Consider the following 18,159-nt stretch of genomic DNA (forward strand, 5'->3'; position numbering starts at 1 on the left):
AACTTTTTAGACCAGTATCTCTTTTTAAAAAAAATATAACATCCTGCCAAAAAGTTTAGTCTGTGCTAAAGTTATTACATATCCTTGTAGGTACTACCAGAACCTCTGTGCCACTGTCGTACAGAGTGCCTTTGTCCCACCTTCCAGTCTGAAAGGAAGTGTCTGCAGTTCACAATCTTTAACTTCTGGATGAGCTTAATGCAAAAGCCCATGTGCAACTTTCCAAAGGACGTCTGAATCGGGCAAAGGATGCGGAGCCTAAAAACACAGGGCTTGAGTAATGTAAGTGGAGTACTGAAAAACTGCATTGGGTGATTGAATGATTGAGGGGGCTGGTAATGGAATACAGTATGTCCTTCCACCAGGTCACCAGGCTGCATCTGTTCTGGATAACGAACAAAACCCATTCCCATTTGATGGACGCTAATGTGAAATGAATTGATCAAGGCTGTCCTGATAAGTGAGTGAGTTTGTCACATTATTATTTGTCACTTGAAACAAAAAGACCACAAGGACTTCTGTTGGCATAACCTTAACAGATTACAGAAACAGCCATCCCAAATCTAACTAGCCAGGCCTTTGTTGGCAACCTGACAATGCTGGCCAAAAAAATGAACAGAAAGACGCTGAACTTCAGTTTTGACTGTCTGACTGGACCAAAATGGACAGCGAGAGAGCAGCACTGGGGAAGTTGACTCAGACACAGTCCAAGGCATCCCTTGTTTTGTGGCTGAACAAAGGGACTGTGGTCTTCCAGGGCTGTCAGCTTAACAGCTTTCACCCAAACCAAATTAATTTTGCTTTCTTGAACACAAAAGAAATCCAACTCAACGGTGAAGCTGTCCAAGATTTTGGAATGATAATAATCCTTCAGTTTACTGGGATAGAGATGGGTGCCAAGATGTAGTTCCGCCCCAGCTGCCGGTGCACCTTTCTATTCAAGCAAACCCAGCTTCCCGCCTTTTAGCACACACAAATTTGGCACATTCAATCAAGTTACTGTTCATTTTACTAAAGCATCAAAGTGCCAGAAAAAAAAGGGGGAGGGGCGATGCCTACGAAAAGATAAAATTGAGCCTTTAGCATGTTTTCTTCAAAACAAAAAAAATTACCATTTTGATGCAGACAACGAAGCTTTTACTTTATTTCGGGTCTGTTTTAACTGCAGTAAGATGTATTAAAAAAGAAAATCAAAACAAAACCAAATCCTCTATCCATCCCCTGCATCCCTGCATCTTTAAGTCCTGTACCTGAAAGTGTATGATAATGCCCAGCCTGCTGTCAAAGGCACAAGCTGTCAACAGGAGAGTGAAGCACTAGTGTAGGCATGCACATACAGGTGTATGCACAGGCACAGTATTTATACAACTGCTGCTGTAAGGGATTTGGGGTTTATTTTTTTAATTAACTGAAAATGATAACACAAGAGCTTTTCATCTGGCATGAGCTTGGGTTTCATCAGCTGCTGGAAAAGATTCCCTTGAAGAAATGAAATTACAGTGTTTCTCCATGTACTTTCCATGGATTTCAAAATAAACACAGCTATATGATCATGCCAGTTAACAGACAGATGTAGGTAAAGTTACAGGTCTGGATACATCTAGAAAGGGGCTGCAGAGCCAGACACACAACCTGGCTAACACATCATATTGGCTAAATGACAGAATGCCCAGTTTTAAAAATAATGTGAAGCATCAGTGAAAAGAACAGAGAAGGTCAGTTGCAAAGGGGGCCCTTGGCCTACCTGCTGCACCTGGATATTGTATTATATAGCACATGGCATAAAAAAAAGTTCACTATTTGATGCTGCTTCTGCTCATCCACATTTCTCACCACGTCAAGTTTCTCAAACAGAACAATGCACGAGAGCAGGAAACTACAAATGATGCCAAGACTTCAGAATTGCTTCTGCTCTATGCTCCACTTTACAAGTCAGCAGTTCCACTGTGAATCAGTTACCCTCTCCAACCCTCCCCAAAATGACAAATTTACAAGATGGTGAGCAACAACCCTGAGTATATAACCTATCGTTCCCAATGAAGGCACTAAGAATTGCAGCCCATACTAAATAACAGCAATGCCAACTGCCACTTTGTCTTTTCTTCTCGTATGGAATCTTCACAATCCATGGTCTCTTGAACTGACCAATTATAAAAAAAAAAGAAGGAGCAATACAAGCAGGGCCCTAGGAACCTAGAAATTCCTACCGCTTTTCCCCACTTCATGCTCCAAAACACATCAGCTTGATGCATACTTTGGCTAAGTGCTCAGAAGATGATTTCACAGATTTCAGGGTGTAGCAAAGAGAACAAAAGGGATTTCACCACTGCTTTGATTTACTGCCTGGCAAGGTCAGTGCAGTATTTAAATGTGATTATTTAATGATATATTAGGTCACTACCATGTTTTTGTAGAGTATAATTAAACTGGTAGGGTGCCTAAAAGTTTTTTAAAGTTTCTTGTTCATTATTTTTTATGTTAAAGAAATAATACTCTCAATAATGGATTGACATTAAAGAGAGATTGAAGTTTTCCACAGATTCTGATGAATCTGATTAAGAAGAAAAGATCTTTGGAACTACCAATAAGAAAAAGAAACAGCTCAGTCATCAACTGTCTCAGACACAGGATGACAGCTGTACATATGTGAAGATGGAAATAAATTAATTTCTTGGAGGATATTCATGCACATGAGCATTGGCAGATCTGATGTATTCTGTCTGGGAGAATCAGGATTAGCTGCATATGGGTATCTACTCCACTGAAATTATTCTTTGGGGAACGCATTCCTGCAATAATTCCTTTCCATCTCCACCTTCAGAGCTATTAAATCTTATTTACTTTCCTTCACCTTCTCTACAAGTCAACATTTTTGATGTTGCACAGGACAATGTCTCGAGAGGTCTCCACTTATACTGATAAACATATCCCTTGTGTAATGGAAAATGTGGCATTCCAAATGATTGCAAAAGTAGAGACAGGCAAATAAATCAGACATAAACCCACATCTATCCCTGTTCAGTGTAAAAAATTGTCTATGAAATATGTTATCAAAGAACAAGGCAGGTTACTATGTTGTCAGCATGGTGAGTCTTTGATATGAAACTGAGGTTTTAAGTTGGGATTCTGCTTCTGTTATATAAAGCAAAAAGAGGCTTTACCTACAACAGAGAACAAGGCCAAATACATCTCAGCTATCTCAGCATCACACGCCTTCATAACCTGTGGTAACGTCCTGCTCTACATGATGCCCGAAACATTCTTAGAGAAAAGATTTTGTAGTAGGTTTCACTATGACTATGATAAGATGCTCAAAGATGAATTAACAACAAGAATCTGAAGCTCTACAAAACAATGACCAAAACTGACGATATTAGAAACCAAAACACTGGTAATTTGTTGAGTAATTTGTCTTGCTATGGCTAGACTCACTCAACAGAGTTACTGTCAGCATAAGCAAGTACTAGACAAGCACTCCAATGGCAGCCACAGAATTTACAGCACCGTCAACATTGTAAGTGTCTACTGGCAGGTTAAAAGAGTAGTCTCTAATGAAAAAAGATATTCAAGGAAGCTCTGTTTCTTTAGTTTGACGTAAATATAGGTGGAGGATTTCTTAACATTTTAAATATCACACACATGTGTCACATTAAACTAATGTTTTGGAGACTCTGAAGGAGTTAACTGTATGACCTAAGCATCAGCCATGGACAGTCCTACAGTGTGGACACTCGGGTACAAAGTACCTCAAAGAAAAACACTCAAGAGCAAAATAAAACACATACTAAAGTGAATTCCCGAACAATACAGTATAAATAAGATCAGGCATATCAAATTCTTTCTTCCATTTGTGAAGTAAATGTTCTAATTTGAAATATAGGCAACTAAGAGAACTGAAATCACTTCAACTGCCATATTAAACATGTCATGCAGACAAATGAAATAGACGGGGAGATGCAACTGATGAGTGATGGTGGAGAACACACACTTTCAGTAAATAAATTAGCCTACTACCAAGACAAGTATCTGCTAGGGTCAAATATGTCTCAGGATGTCCAATAGTGCTATGATTCTCAATGAACTTGCTCCACTGCCCAGGGATCCAGTATGTCCTGCACAATACACAGGCACAACTGAGTAATCCCATCAAGTAGTCTGCTTGAAGGAAAGTGAAAAAGGTTCCTCAATAAATTACTGAAGCAGCAATCAGACATCTGACTAGTGCCTGCTAGTTCAGAGATGAACTGAAAAGGGAAACAATTTCAAAGGACCATTAGACCTGGATGCCTAATGAACCCCAAGGACTATAAAGAAATGGCTTTTTTTTTTTTTCTTCGCTGAAAAACTACTAACATCCCAAGGATGCACTGCCTCACAATAACTTTTTTACTGTCTCTTGCAGGTAAGAAATTTGACTCCTGCTCACATACTCCACAGATTCAGCAGAGGTAGTAGCAGTCTAAACTTTTCAATGAGGTATAATAATTAGGAGTCTGAATGACTGCATTCAGTACGCTCATTCAGTTCTTTTAATCTGCTTTGCCCAGCATGTCTCACATTAAGGACTCAAAACTTGCAAATCTTTCCACTCCACTGCACATGATTTGTAAGTAATAGGAAAAAAGCCAGACAGAAACATCTTGTTGTTCTAGGCACAATCAAAGCCCCAGATCACAACAGAAACATCAAGTTCTAATAGAGGCTGTATCAGACAGGAACTTGACAGCTCTGATCCTTCTCTACTCACAATAGAACTGCAATAATTAAAATAACACCTTCATTCCTTTTAAAGCCTTTGATTCAAGGAAACTCAAATTCATATTCCACAAAAGCAGCAGAATATTATTATACACACCAGGGTACCCGTAAGCTAGCAGAAACACACACACAGAGGTAAGGAGAGTCTGTTACTGTATTCTCTAACTCTCCATTATATATGAATCATAGAATGGGTAGAGTTGGAAGGGACCTTAAAGATCATCAACACAGCACAATTATCAGCCTCTTGTAGTAGTAGTGGGATTTCTATGAAGAAAGCTGTATGCCTGCCTGAACGTGTCCCTCCCCCTTTCCCCAAACTACTTGACAATATGCAGTTTAGTCATTAGGGTTTACAGGTCTTATTATTCAGTTTATAGATCTCCATCCTCTGCTACACATCTGTGCTGGATACAAAGGATATGTTCCCATATCAGATGTCAAATTCCAGCCTGAAACTTGATCAACACTGAGTGAGAGTTCTTCCTCATCTCCCACACCATTACTGAAGTAACATTTCTGTCAAGAGATTCCACGCTTTCCCTCCCCTTCTTTAGCCAAGCTGACCCCACAACACATTCCAGAAAAGATAACAGGATCATAACCAGGCTCTAATTTCTAAAGCTGATCAACAGACTTTATCTTTTTCTTTATAATTCAGATCATCACTTAACAAAAAAAAACCCTACCCCCAGAACTTAAGGGAACAAAAATTACAAACATCGACTGCTATAATTGGATGCTATATACTGTAGCTCTCTGTACGTGTGCATAATTTCTGTTTTAATTGTTTAAAACATCTTATTTCTACTCAGTTCCTCACTTGAGTTTTCAGCAGCTCCCCGTTTCGGGAGGGTGACGCCAGATGCAGCAACAGCGCCCTCTGTCCGATGCAGAGAGGGTGGCACGTAATGCCTCTGCCCTTCCAGAGCTGCCAGTGTATTTAGTTAAATTTAAACAAACATACACGTTTGCTCGGCAATACTTCGGCACCCAGACTTCCACTGAGAACGCAGTATTTTAACAGATTTTTATTCTTCCAGCACACATCCCAGGACGTTTTAAAACTGCTTAACGCGAGATGTGTTTTTGCTCTGGAAAAGTAAATGACAAGTCACTTCAAGCTTTTTGAAAGTCTTCTTTTTCAAATCTCCCTCTTTAATCATCTCCGCAAGAAAAGCCAATTACAGCTCTTACCAGCTTTCTTTCCCCAACATACAAAAGCACTTGCTGGTTCCCCCTTCCCCACTCCTGCAGCAAAGTGTCAATGCGGGTTTCAAAACAGGAGTGCGAACACTGACAAATCCTCAAAGTTTTTTTTTTTTACACTTTTATTTTGCCTCCATGTTTTCCCAGCTGTTCCGCTTACAAGACAATAATAAAACAAAACAAAACAAAATAAAACAAAACAAAAACAAACCGGCCGGCGAAAAACATTACAAATTAAGAGACTTGGAAAACTGCAGCCCGAATAGGAGGAGGAGGAGAAGGATGTGACTTTAGTTTGACTTACCAATTTTATCCAGCTGTATATTTTCCTACTTGATTTTTATTATTATTTTTTTTCACAGCAGCTGAGCTCAGCGCTCAGGAAGGTCCCCCCCGCGTCGGGGCGGCGGTGCCCGGGCTGGATGCTGCGGAGCGAGGGGAGCGGAGCCGGGCTGGGCTGGCGGCGCTCGCTGGGACCCAGCGGAGGAACTGCTTCCCATTGCCCAGCCCCGCTCCCAGCGCCGCAGCCTTCGGGAGGCAGGGCCGGCCCCTGCTACTGCTGCTGCGCTTTCTTAAAGGGACAAGCTCCGGCCTGGCAAGGAGCGCGCAACAACCGGGAGCTACCGGGGCTGCCCGGGGCGGCGTCTGGAGCCGGAGCGGCGGGAGGGGTGGGCTCCCCGCCTCCAACCCCGCCGCTAACCATCGCAACACGGGGAGCTGTATATTTTCCTACTTGATTTTTATTATTATTTTTTTTCACAGCAGCTGAGCTCAGCGCTCAGGAAGGTCCCCCCCGCGTCGGGGCGGCGGTGCCCGGGCTGGATGCTGCGGAGCGAGGGGAGCGGAGCCGGGCTGGGCTGGCGGCGCTCGCTGGGACCCAGCGGAGGAACTGCTTCCCATTGCCCAGCCCCGCTCCCAGCGCCGCAGCCTTCGGGAGGCAGGGCCGGCCCCTGCTACTGCTGCTGCGCTTTCTTAAAGGGACAAGCTCCGGCCTGGCAAGGAGCGCGCAACAACCGGGAGCTACCGGGGCTGCCCGGGGCGGCGTCTGGAGCCGGAGCGGCGGGAGGGGTGGGCTCCCCGCCTCCAACCCCGCCGATAACCATCGCAACACGGGGCGGTTTCCTACGTGCCTCGGGAACACGAACGCTCCTCCACGCCGCTTCTCATTCGAGGCTTTCGGGTGTTGCGCTTTTATTTATTTTTTTATTTTATTTTTTTAATTTTTCTTTTTTGCTTCCTTCACGCCCTCCGCAACTCTCCGTGGGTGGGAATCACGACGCGGCGAAGGAGGAGGCGGCGACCGCGGCCGAGCCCCCGCGTTTCTGCGCACCCCTGGGCGCGGGGTCCCGTCTGCGGCGGGGGCCCCGGTGGGTGCAAGGGCTCCGCTCCCCCCGCTCCCCCCGCTCTGTGCTCCGCGCTGCCGCACAGCCCCGGCCCGCCGGCTGCAGCGGCGCTAGAATTAGGGATAACCCCCGGCAACTCGGCTCGTTTTGACCTTAAGAGATTTTTTTTTCTATTCCCTGCAACGGAGAGGATATGACTTAACTAAATAAAAAGCCCTCATTTCCTAGTTATTCCTCCTCAGTCATCCTCCAGATAGCTTTAATCCCTTGTAAAGCACTGTTTCTAGCATGCTTGCTGTTTTCTGACTTCACTTTCAACTATATCTGATATTAATAGCTAGATTAATACGGGGGAGTCGTCTGCCTCGTGTGTGCTGCTGTCTGCAGTGCAAGAAACCGCATCCTCTGTTAAACAGTAGTGCTGAGATTCAGAGATAGCAACACCATCTGCAAAGTATCTCTCTCTCTCTCTTTTTAAACTCCTGGAAGTATATGGTTTGGTCCCTGTACATGTAAGTAATTTGTTTTCATTACACTCACTGAACTCCCATGATGACAATGCTAATCAACACATATCACAAGGCAAAGTCATACATATACAAATATGTATATATTTAATGGCACAACCAGAGAAAGCAAGTCACAGAGGAAAAACATCACCTTCAAACTCGCAGGCCAAAAGAAACAAGATGAGACCACCACTGTCCTGTCCTCTCTGCCTTCTCATACCCTAGTGTACAATAAGCACAGAATGGGTACAAACTGCTGGTAAGTCAATGTGACTTCTATTTCTTTGGTCCTATGGTAAAAGGACATGGGTACAACCCAAAAGGTGAATCCAGCCCTTTTAATGCCAATGGTCCTTCACAAACAGGCTCAGTAGGTATCCGCTAACTACTGGCGTGTATACCTTCTATCCTGGAAGCAAAGTAGCCCTTTAGCCACACTACTAAATCATAATCTTCAGCATAATTAGCCCTGTATTAAACCACGGGGACCCATCAGCGTTCCTCTAGCATGAGCTGTACTATGTTTCTGCCTTTCTCAGCATAAAGCCTGGGAAAGTTTTATATGATTTACACATGCAAACTACATGTGATGCACAGTAGAAGACATTTTATAATTTCAGCGTTCCTCCCCTCTGTTCACACGTTTCCATTGGTTTATTAATCCTCACTTTCCACTCACATCCCTGCCTACTAGTTTTTGCATCTGATTCTCCAAGTCCCTGCCCCTTTACTCCCTGTTTCCCTCTTCTGCATGCCAGGTACTTCTGCAGCTGATCTCCACTGCAGAGCTCCACCTAACTGTCTTGGTTTCCCCTTCTCCTCTCTATACTCTCTGTTTCTTATTGGAAGAGATAACTGATTCCTTCTCTTGCTTCCCTCTCCTTCTGGAGCCAAGGTTCTGGAGCCAGAGACCTGTATCCAGCCCCAGAAATTAACCTGCAGGAGCCGGCCAAGGGACAAGGGTCGGGTAGGCTTTTGCTACTGGCAATGTCTCCCTTCTCACCTCACCACACCGGGTCATTTAATATGATACAGTGTAACCAAGATAAATGGCCCTTGTCTTGTTCATTAGTTAAAAGTTAACAAAACACTCAAGTTAACAAAACACTCATCTTTAAGACAAAGCTGGTCATCCATTTGATGCCTCAGCTAAGGTTGTTCTGATTTGTTCAAAACAGGCGAAGTCTGTCTACAGGACAACAGGGTAAAGTGCTACAGTAGATGGGGATTTGAATGGCAAAGACACCAACGATGGAGAGAAACCAGGGCTTGGGGAGAGCTAAAGTGATGCTCCATTGCTCCACACACACAGAACAAGAACATGCAAAACACAAGAAAGTACCCAGCAGGAAACAGGCTTGTGCCACTGGCCCAGAATGATCTAACCACCATAAATGTTAAGATAAAAAAAGAGTCTCTGCTGTTCCTTACATACGTTCCTCCTTACACTCCTCATAATCCCATGTGAAAGCTGCCCCCCCTCACTGCAGCATCTGGATTGACATTGACAGAACATTGTCTAATGCTTACAGCACAAGTCCTGGTTTCTATTACTGGCTGTAGGAGAAATGTGTGGTATATTAAATAAAATAAAGGACATAGAATTTGAATTCTGCTGCATTCTTCGATATTTCGTCAGCAGTAAATGAAACTAGATAAATCTCTGATTCTTTCTGTGACTCTGTTTCCCCAATAACAAAAAAGTACATTAAGCTAAGTTGTTATGTAATTCAACGCTTGAATTAGTAACAGCCAGAGAAGCCAGCTTTTTACTATTAAATACTGAACTGCAGATACCTCAGCGAAAGCTGAAAAGCATTGCAGTTTGCAAAAATGCTTGATTCTGCAGAGCAATCCCCTTGCACAAGAGGTGACATTTAATAAGAGCTATTTTGGTGGCTTAGCTTATAGGGGACAGGAAGAGCCATGCCAAAGTTACCAAGAAAGAAAAAAAGTTATGTTTCTTGTTCTAAACAGTGTATCACATAAGGTCTACATCCCAAGACAGGACAAACATGCTTACAAAGGCAGCTCATTTTGAATTTTGGAATAAGACCATTAAAGAATTCACCTGCCTATTTCTATAAGCATTTTGAGGCTCTGGTGATCAAGGTCAAAACCAAAAAGCTATAGTAAAAGGGCCTTTAATAGTGACGAGTGAAAAGAGAAGGGGAAAGGGACATACAAAACAAATAGATTATTTGCTACTCAAAAACAGATTCCTTCTAGAACGCAGAAGCAAAAGCTTCTGTGAGATGTTGCTCCACCTCTGGAGACACCAACTGTTTGTTAGATCCCTTGTCAAAACAAAAGGACAGGGGTATAGTAATCTAACAACAAAAGTGCCCATTGTGAGAGGAGACCCAGTGCCAGGCTGCCTGCTCCATCTGACAATGAGATTAAACACCATGCCTCTGTGAGCTGGGCTGCACGCCTTGCCTGACACCACCACCCAGTGCAGCTACAGGGTCAAAGACTTCTGCTCAGTCACCACAGGCTACAGAACCAGCAAGACTTTCATACCCTCCTTACAAAGATTTTTTTTGCACATCTACCAGTCTCTGAAATGCCACACAATGTTTTGAGCATCTCCTGAGTGGGACGTGCAGAGCAGTATTACTGCTGTACACTGACATTGGATGTAACACGGTGACGGGACCATCACTAACCTTACTTATTAGAGCCACCCTCTCTCTCTGAGGGGCTGAAATGAGGCATATGTAGTCAATACAATGCAGACATGCATATATGTTCTTTTGGTTAATATAATTCTTCTAAAATTATTTTTATCTTTGGGTTCAAACCACATCATCGGATCTAAGGGCTGGATTCCACTCCCACTGACTTCCTGATGAATAAGAATGGGATTACCCTCCAATTCAGGGATATATAAATTGCAGATTAAAGCTTTTCCATCCTAACTCACATCTTTAATGTGTTAATACAGCAGTTTGAGAACTTGCTTTGAACTTTAAAAAAGGAGGGACCTGGACAATGCTCATGTGAAATGATGTTCATTACTAATTAAAAATTAGAACTATTCGTGCTGCAAAGTTGTTTTCCACTTCATGAATCACAATGCTTGTACACACCTCTGTGTACATATATGCATTTACGCATGTGCATGCATGCAAATGTTTGAGTGAAACTGTGACAGAACTTAGTGTTTTTAAGGTTAGCTTGCATCTGATGTATTGTTGGGGCACTTCCTTTTCTGCAACATTCCTGACACCATGGAAAAATACGTTTTAGTTAGCTGCCAATACAAACCCAGCACAAACATCTATTTTTGGTGGGTTTGTTCTCTCAGTTTTAAAAAAAATGGTTAAAAGTAAATAAATTGGTTCCTAGAACTTAAGCCTTATCAGATCTGTAAGAATTGTGCAGTTAATAAAAGTTATGGCCTTCAACATGAAGATAATGTTCCTTGACAAATCCTTAAATCAATGTATTACCTATCAAACTACATCTACCAATTGTGCTTAAATAAAAAGATTTGTTTTCCGTATTAAAAAATGGCCCATACCACTGAATTTTTGTCAACTACAACGACATCAAAATCTGTATCCATCATAATTAGATGTAAGATGTTGGTTTGGACCTTTCTGGAGATGGCACATTTCAATTTCATCCTGCGTATTTTCTGTTCACAGCTCTTTCTCTTTCATTGGCTTCTCAAGCCCATTATAACCCGCTCTCCTGTATTTGTCAAGATTTAGCAAGTGGTCTGCACAAGTTGTCTGCTGACAAGGGATCAGGGAAGACTGAAAGAAAAGCCAATTGCTGCGACTCAGGTAACAGCTATGGAAAGAGGAAAGAGACATTTTCTCTTCAGAAAGAAGGTTTACAAGCTTTTAGAAAGCAAAAGTCAGAGAGTACTCCATCTGAAGGAAAAAAGAAAAAAATATGGAAATTTTACAGGGATTGTCTCATTTCTCCCTTTAGTTTTGCTTTGCATTTCTCAAACATTTTGAAAGTGCGACTCTGTTTTCAGATAACAGCCCAACTGAAACCCAGATCCCTCAAAGCAAGGGAGACAGAATGAGCCAGAATTAGGTTAAATTTCATCTGCCAGCAATTAAGATAGTTACCAGTCCCTGACTACTGTAAACACTTGTAGCCAGCAGCTTCACCCTGACTTCATTTGTCTGCCTTGAAGGAACTTGGGTTGTGTTCTCATCTAACACCTTATGACCATTTTGAACCTACTCATAATGCTTTTTTGGGAATAACATACCAGACTTTCAGAAAAAAAAAGAATTCAGCTGAACTTTACATTCTTTCAGTTTATTCCTGCTTTTCAGTTAGCAAAGTAGAGGTTTTACAATGATTTGTAAAATTGAGTCTTCCTCTGCTTTCCCCATCATTTTTTGAATGCTTCCTTCTATTCTGTATATATTTTCTCATCTTCCAGAGAAATCTTTTTTTTTTAAAAAGGTTATCTATGTTCTAGTAAATAGTCATTTTACAGAAAGTGCACCATGCAGACAGGAGATTTGTATCACAAACATTAGTAAACACTTGTTGTTGGCTTTGTATACTAAATAGCTGAACTAAGGAGGGTTGGAGTAAGCTTGTCCCTAGGCAGCTCCTCCAACAAAAGTCTGTATAATAACATTCCTCAACATTTTTCATTTGAAGGCCTTTCTTGCCTTTTTGAAAAAAATCCAAAGACCATGTTGGGCTGCACCACAAACTAGGCTTTCACTAATAATAATTTTAAAATTAGTTTGGGCTCTGAATGGTCTGTTTCTTTTCCTTTTATTCCCCTGATTTATATGTATAGATTTGTTTATTTGCATGGCGGGGAGGGATGTATGGGCTTTTTTAAGTTTTTGGAATTGTTTAGGAAATGTCTGATGTTGTACTGACCATCATTTAATTAGTGATGATCTAGATCAACATGTCTTGTTCCAACCAAGATCATGGCATTAAAGCAGTCAGAAATAAAGTCAGTCTCTATCCATGAACACGCAGACCTCAGGGACTTCCAGAATAACCAAAGCTATGTCTATACAAAGGGCCAGAGAAAGGGAAAGGCTATTTCTACTTCTTATCCTGATATAGGATCTAGGCCAGACCTTTTACTCTGTTTGACTTCCAGTAAGAACAAAACCAGAGTGAAGAAGTAATGGCAGTTTTTTAACGGTCCTTGTGACTCTGCGGTCTATAAGCTGATCGAGGTATGTTAAGACTCTGATGTCAACTTAGAACAGCCTTGGGGTTTTGTAAATGATACTTGGCTACTTATGGATCCTGAAACATCTGCTTAGCAGGCAGGGAGCTCCTGCTAATATCCTCTGTATAGCACCAGTGACAGAGCACTGCTCCTATTCCAGCTAGGAAACTCACTTTCTTTGAAAGGGACTTCAGGGTTGCCAGTTCTGTGTGCTTCTGAGTGCGTGGTAGCATCTCAGTGGAAAAAAAAGAGCTGGAGCAATAAGTCCTGGCTCCACCTGTGGTACTGGGCAGAGGACAACATTTGCTTACTGTGTGTTCTTTGCAGAAGAGCTAGAAGGATTAGTTACGGTTGGTGTGGCTTGCTAAACTCTGATTATTCATGTCCTCTGAAGTTTACATGCAAACTAATTAGCAGCACTGATCCCTTAGTAAGAAGCTGGAATCAATTAGGAAAGCAGCTGACCTTATTATAGCAATTAATTGCAAATGACATTTCGTTTCAGTACTTGATGGCCAAGCTCTTCATTCTGGCTTTGGTGTTTTGTTGTTGGTTGTTTTTTTTTCCCCTTAATTACGCCACTGTTAACCCACCCTGATTTTTTCTGGACATAACCTCCACCACATAGAATCTGTCCTATTTGTGACACACACTTTCCTGGAGAATACTTGACTTTCTTTGCAGGAATTCCTGTATACTTAAGAGTCCTGGAAACAAGACAAAGTTCCTACGGAAAGGTGGCTCCCCACTTCTAGGCAAAGGATGCTGAATTGCTCTCCTGGAAATCTGCTTGACTGTGAGGGTAAGGACAGGGGAGAAGAAAGGTGTAAGCCATCTTTGTTGTACTTGGCAGGATGGTTCAGTTCACTGGGAACGCAAAGTGCCGGTGCTTCAGCAGGGTGCTAAGTAGTACATGTGTCATTACCAGAAAGATTGAGTTGCTCTGGAGACAAAAAAAACATTGCTCTTTGTGTGAAACAGTTGACTGGGACATGAAGAAGGGCACGCCCAGATTCTGCAAGGTTTAATTCCATCGCGGTAGTGTGAGCCAGAAGGAAACTTGGCGTATGCCAAGAGAGCAGCACATATTTAACTAGGTAGTGGCCCTGGTCCTGTGCAAGATATTTACGCACAGCAACCGGACTCCTAAAATCGTTGCTCCTGAACCACTACACATACCAGAGAAGAAAGTGATCATCTTGAGGGATGTAGCTAATCAAGAATGAATCAGTCAGTTTTCAAGAAGACTTCAAAGATGTAAAATGGTAATATTTTAAAATTATGGAGTGTAAATGTGTTCCTCTTGAATACATATTCATATACAGCTAGAGAACTGGAGCTGTGAGCAAAACACCATACTTTGTTTCAGGTAACAGAATCTGAAGTTTAGCATTTGTATTTTTTTGTATTGGCTGTCTGTGAGGTTCTAACAGCTGTGGGAACTATTTAGGATGCTGAGAGAAGGGCAGGATCATGCCTATGTAGACAACTGCAGGAAACTTACTGCTCACTTCAGCAGAAGTATGACTGAGCCTGTGCCCTGTCAACTGATTCATCACTGCCCTGCTGCTTGGTGTACTCATTTACACCAGGGTGAAGCATGCACCACCTTAACTCAGCCACACTTTACACTCCCATTGCATTCATGTGAATGCTGCTGCAGAGCGTGTGTCAGTAGGCAACTGGGTGACATGACTTCACAGCATTTCAGATCCAGTAAAGTGGAAATTGGGTAGGAAGAAAAGGTTTCACACTCTTTAGTTTCTGCACCTGACTGCTGCAAGCACTACAAGAGAAATTGAAAGTACACTGAAAAGGATGAGACATTAGGTGTAATTAGGCTTCAAGCACAAATTGAATGCACAAGCTCTTCTTAATAGACTAAAGCCCTGAAGGATTCTAAATTGCAGCAAGGAGGAAGATGCTGACACTAAGTTTTCTTCTAATTGGTGGCCACTCTGGAAGAATGAAGGACAGGATAAAGAAAGAAAGAGGAAAAACAGAGCATAAAATCAAGAACATTACTAAATGCAATAAGCTTATTTACTAACTTATTATAACAAATGCCTCCAGTTTAGACTATAATTATAATCAAAACCAAGTTCATAGGCTGGGCCTCAGACCGAGTAACATAATGACTAACACTTGTAGCACCGCCTGGGTTCTGTTGAAGTGGTAATGAGAGCAGGTAGGGTAGAAGGTTACAATATTTATGCCATTAGGATATATGTTGCTTCTAAACACACCTGTTTTGTCTGTAACTGGGGACAGTAAGGCACGATTGCTTTAAGTTGGAAACAACCTTGCAATAGATGGAAGATTCTTCTTGCCTGGTGCATGTAGGTAACATCACAGAAGGTCAAGAGAACAACAGCAATACCTAAAATCCTGTTCCCTGGTATTCTCTTCGTCTCTGGCTCCCCACATGCAAATCAGAACTAACCTGGATGGTATGTGTAGTTTCTGATTTGCTCTTCTCTCTCTCTGTGTAGGTCTCTGTGTTCAGTTCGTCACTGTGTAGGAAGACCCGACCTTCAGATGAATTAGTACAGCTGTTTTGACTGTAGAGATGGTCTTCTGGAGAAACAACTGCAAATAAATAGTTCCTTTTAGCTTTCTATCAGCATAAAACATCTCCAATGTTTTGTCAGAAAATGCAAGGTAGTAGGAACTATTTGGGCTATTTGGTACTATTAAAGGCTTCTTTGCTGAAGCACTCAACAGTGCTCTTAATAGACTCTAAAACCAAACCCAATATGAGTATCTCACACGTACCATTGTACCTTCAACACTGATTGCATCTGCATTGTAGACAGATTGTTGATTGGTCACTCTGCAAAGTTTAGGGATCATAAGCGATCACTGACAGAGAAAAAGAAACAAATTTGCCTGCACAGAGTCTGATTAACGTTTACAAAGACAGTTTTCAACTGATGCAGAACTATTGGCTTTGGCTTCTTTGTATCAGCTGCTTTAGACAGATGACTTCCAGGACTTAGGAGGAAATCTGTTATGAATTATTTACTTTTATCATTCAGCTAATTTTCTTGTTGTTGGGTTTTTTTCATTATTTTTTATTAAAGCCAAATGATTGTGCTCCAGGACATTCCACAAATGCTGCTGTTCTGTCGTTGTAGGAAATACCATTAAAGCGACCTTTTCCTTGTTTGCTTCCCATGGCATTTAACTAAGCTGTTTTAAGAGAAACATCATTAAAATTGTCAATTCCTCCATGGGTGCCTTAAGATTATTCATAGAAACTGTAGTCTTTGGGGAATAACAGAAACACAAGGCCTTGTTTTTCCTTCATTAACTCCATTTTCGTCTAAAGTAACAATATCAACTTTAACACAGGTCTATCAACACTGGACAAATCCAGGCCTTTTTTTTTTTTTTTTTTTTGTAAGAATTTGACACTAGTGAAATTAGAAACATTAGAGTGAAGTCCTCTACTCAACCTCAAATTATATATAGCACAGGAAGCAATTCTACTGCTCCCCAACAAACCTTTCACCATAATTCCTGATTTTTGTCCTGACATAACTTATTTTAAGAGGATGTGGGACAGCACATCCCAAATAGCACTTGGCCCAAAATAGTAAATGCCAGCTGTGATCACAGTTCTTGAGCTGTTTTGACCCAGTCATGAGAAAATAAACAGATTAAGGTGACACAGAGCACAGAACAGTTGAGGTTGGAAGAGATGTCTGGCAATCACCTGCTCCAAAACCACTGGTCAAAGGAGGGTCAACCAGAGAAGGTTGTCTGGGGCCCCATCTGGTCAGATTTTGAGTACCTTTATGCATGGAGCCTCCACAACCTCTCTCTGCAAGCTGTTCCAGGATTTGATCATGCCCATATTAAAAAAAATTATTTTCATGTTTAAGTGGAATTTCCTGTATTTCAGTTTGTGCCCATAAACTCTTGTCCTGCCACTGGGCACCACTGAGAAGCATCTGGCTCCATCTTTTTTACTTCCTCCACCATCAAGTATTTATACATATTGAAAAGATCCTCTCAAGCCACTTCAAGATTCAGACTTTCCTTATATTTCCTAAAGAGCTATCCTTACTCATGCAATTCACATGGCATTATATCTTCTGGTCCCTGAGTCTAAACATAAGGTAGCTTACCCTATGACACTTGCAATTGTAACCATTTTTCATTCTGATCAACTGAAACTGGATATGAACAGGTGACCAAATCTTTGTTTAGCCACATGTAATAACTATAAGCTTACTTAACAAGCAGGACTGCTTGTTTCTACGGTACTACTTTCAGTCTGGAGCACTGGCTGGTTGATTCTGCACTCATGTCTGCTCCGTCAGTGCCACGGCAACTCGCTATGCAATGAAGTTATCCTAGCTCATTTTTCAAAAGCCTTCTGTGCACAATTTAGCCATGTCAATGTGTAGTCACACAACTAACCCCTGTCCTGACTAGTGACAGTGTTTCTACAATAGCTGATGTCCACTAAAAGAGGGAAAGGCAAGGCAAAAATTAATAAATACATGAATCAACAAAGTAAAGTGGCAGAAGTAAAAACCCTTGATGATACCAAGTAAGGATGCGGCTTTTTTAATGGCATGAACTGAATCACTCATGGCTCAACCACTTATGAATAATGTGGTCATCGGAAACACACAGAAATGAAAACTTTATAGCACCTTACAACTGTGTTCATTCATTCATTCACTCACTCACTGTCTTTGTCTCACAAGTCTATAAAATCCATTCCTCATTTTAACAGAGAGAATAAAAATACTTTGTTTACATTTTCAGCCAGTGGTACAGCCACTGGTATTTCTACTAATTAATCTGGATAGCTGGAAAGTACACCAATTTTCTTTTTTCTTGAGCCACTCAATCCATAATGAGACATTTCATTTGAGACTGAAACTCTGTAGGAGGTGCCTAGATTTAATGCAAGGGAGAGAGAGTCTGATGTCAAGATTCTCTATCAATTTCTCCCCTTAACTCCTTGATGCTGCTGAAAAAATCGCATGGGGATAATTTTTCGAAAGGGCAGGAAGAGTTTGCCTTGGGAAGTGTCTTACTATTTGTCTGTTGTCAGCTGAACTGTATAGTGAATTTGAGAAGTTATTATTCTGGAAGTGACATGGAAAGGGAAAACTGTGCAGTAAAATAGAGTAGTGAAAAT

At 41.6% G+C, this 18,159-nt stretch overlaps 1 protein-coding gene across 5 annotated transcripts in view; it reads right to left on the reverse strand.

Annotated features, from left to right (window-relative positions):
* Nucleotides 1–18,159, reverse strand: part of DAAM2 (dishevelled associated activator of morphogenesis 2) — a 217,830-nt gene that overhangs the window by 170,330 nt on the left and 29,341 nt on the right. For 3 of the 5 annotated variants that reach the window (XM_014950958.1, XM_014950954.1, XM_014950956.1), the window contains one exon: nucleotides 15,442–15,587. The exons of 1 other annotated variant lie outside the window; for it this stretch is intronic. The gene's annotated coding sequence lies outside the window, so the exon portion shown is untranslated. Of the gene's footprint in view, nucleotides 1–6,271; nucleotides 6,469–15,441; nucleotides 15,588–18,159 lie in introns of those variants that run through there. One more of the 5 variants, XM_014950955.1, reaches the window with a different exon arrangement.

Source organism: Calidris pugnax, unplaced genomic scaffold (assembly GCF_001431845.1).
Source record: "Calidris pugnax isolate Ruff unplaced genomic scaffold, ASM143184v1 scaffold24, whole genome shotgun sequence".
NCBI lineage: Eukaryota > Metazoa > Chordata > Aves > Charadriiformes > Scolopacidae > Calidris > Calidris pugnax.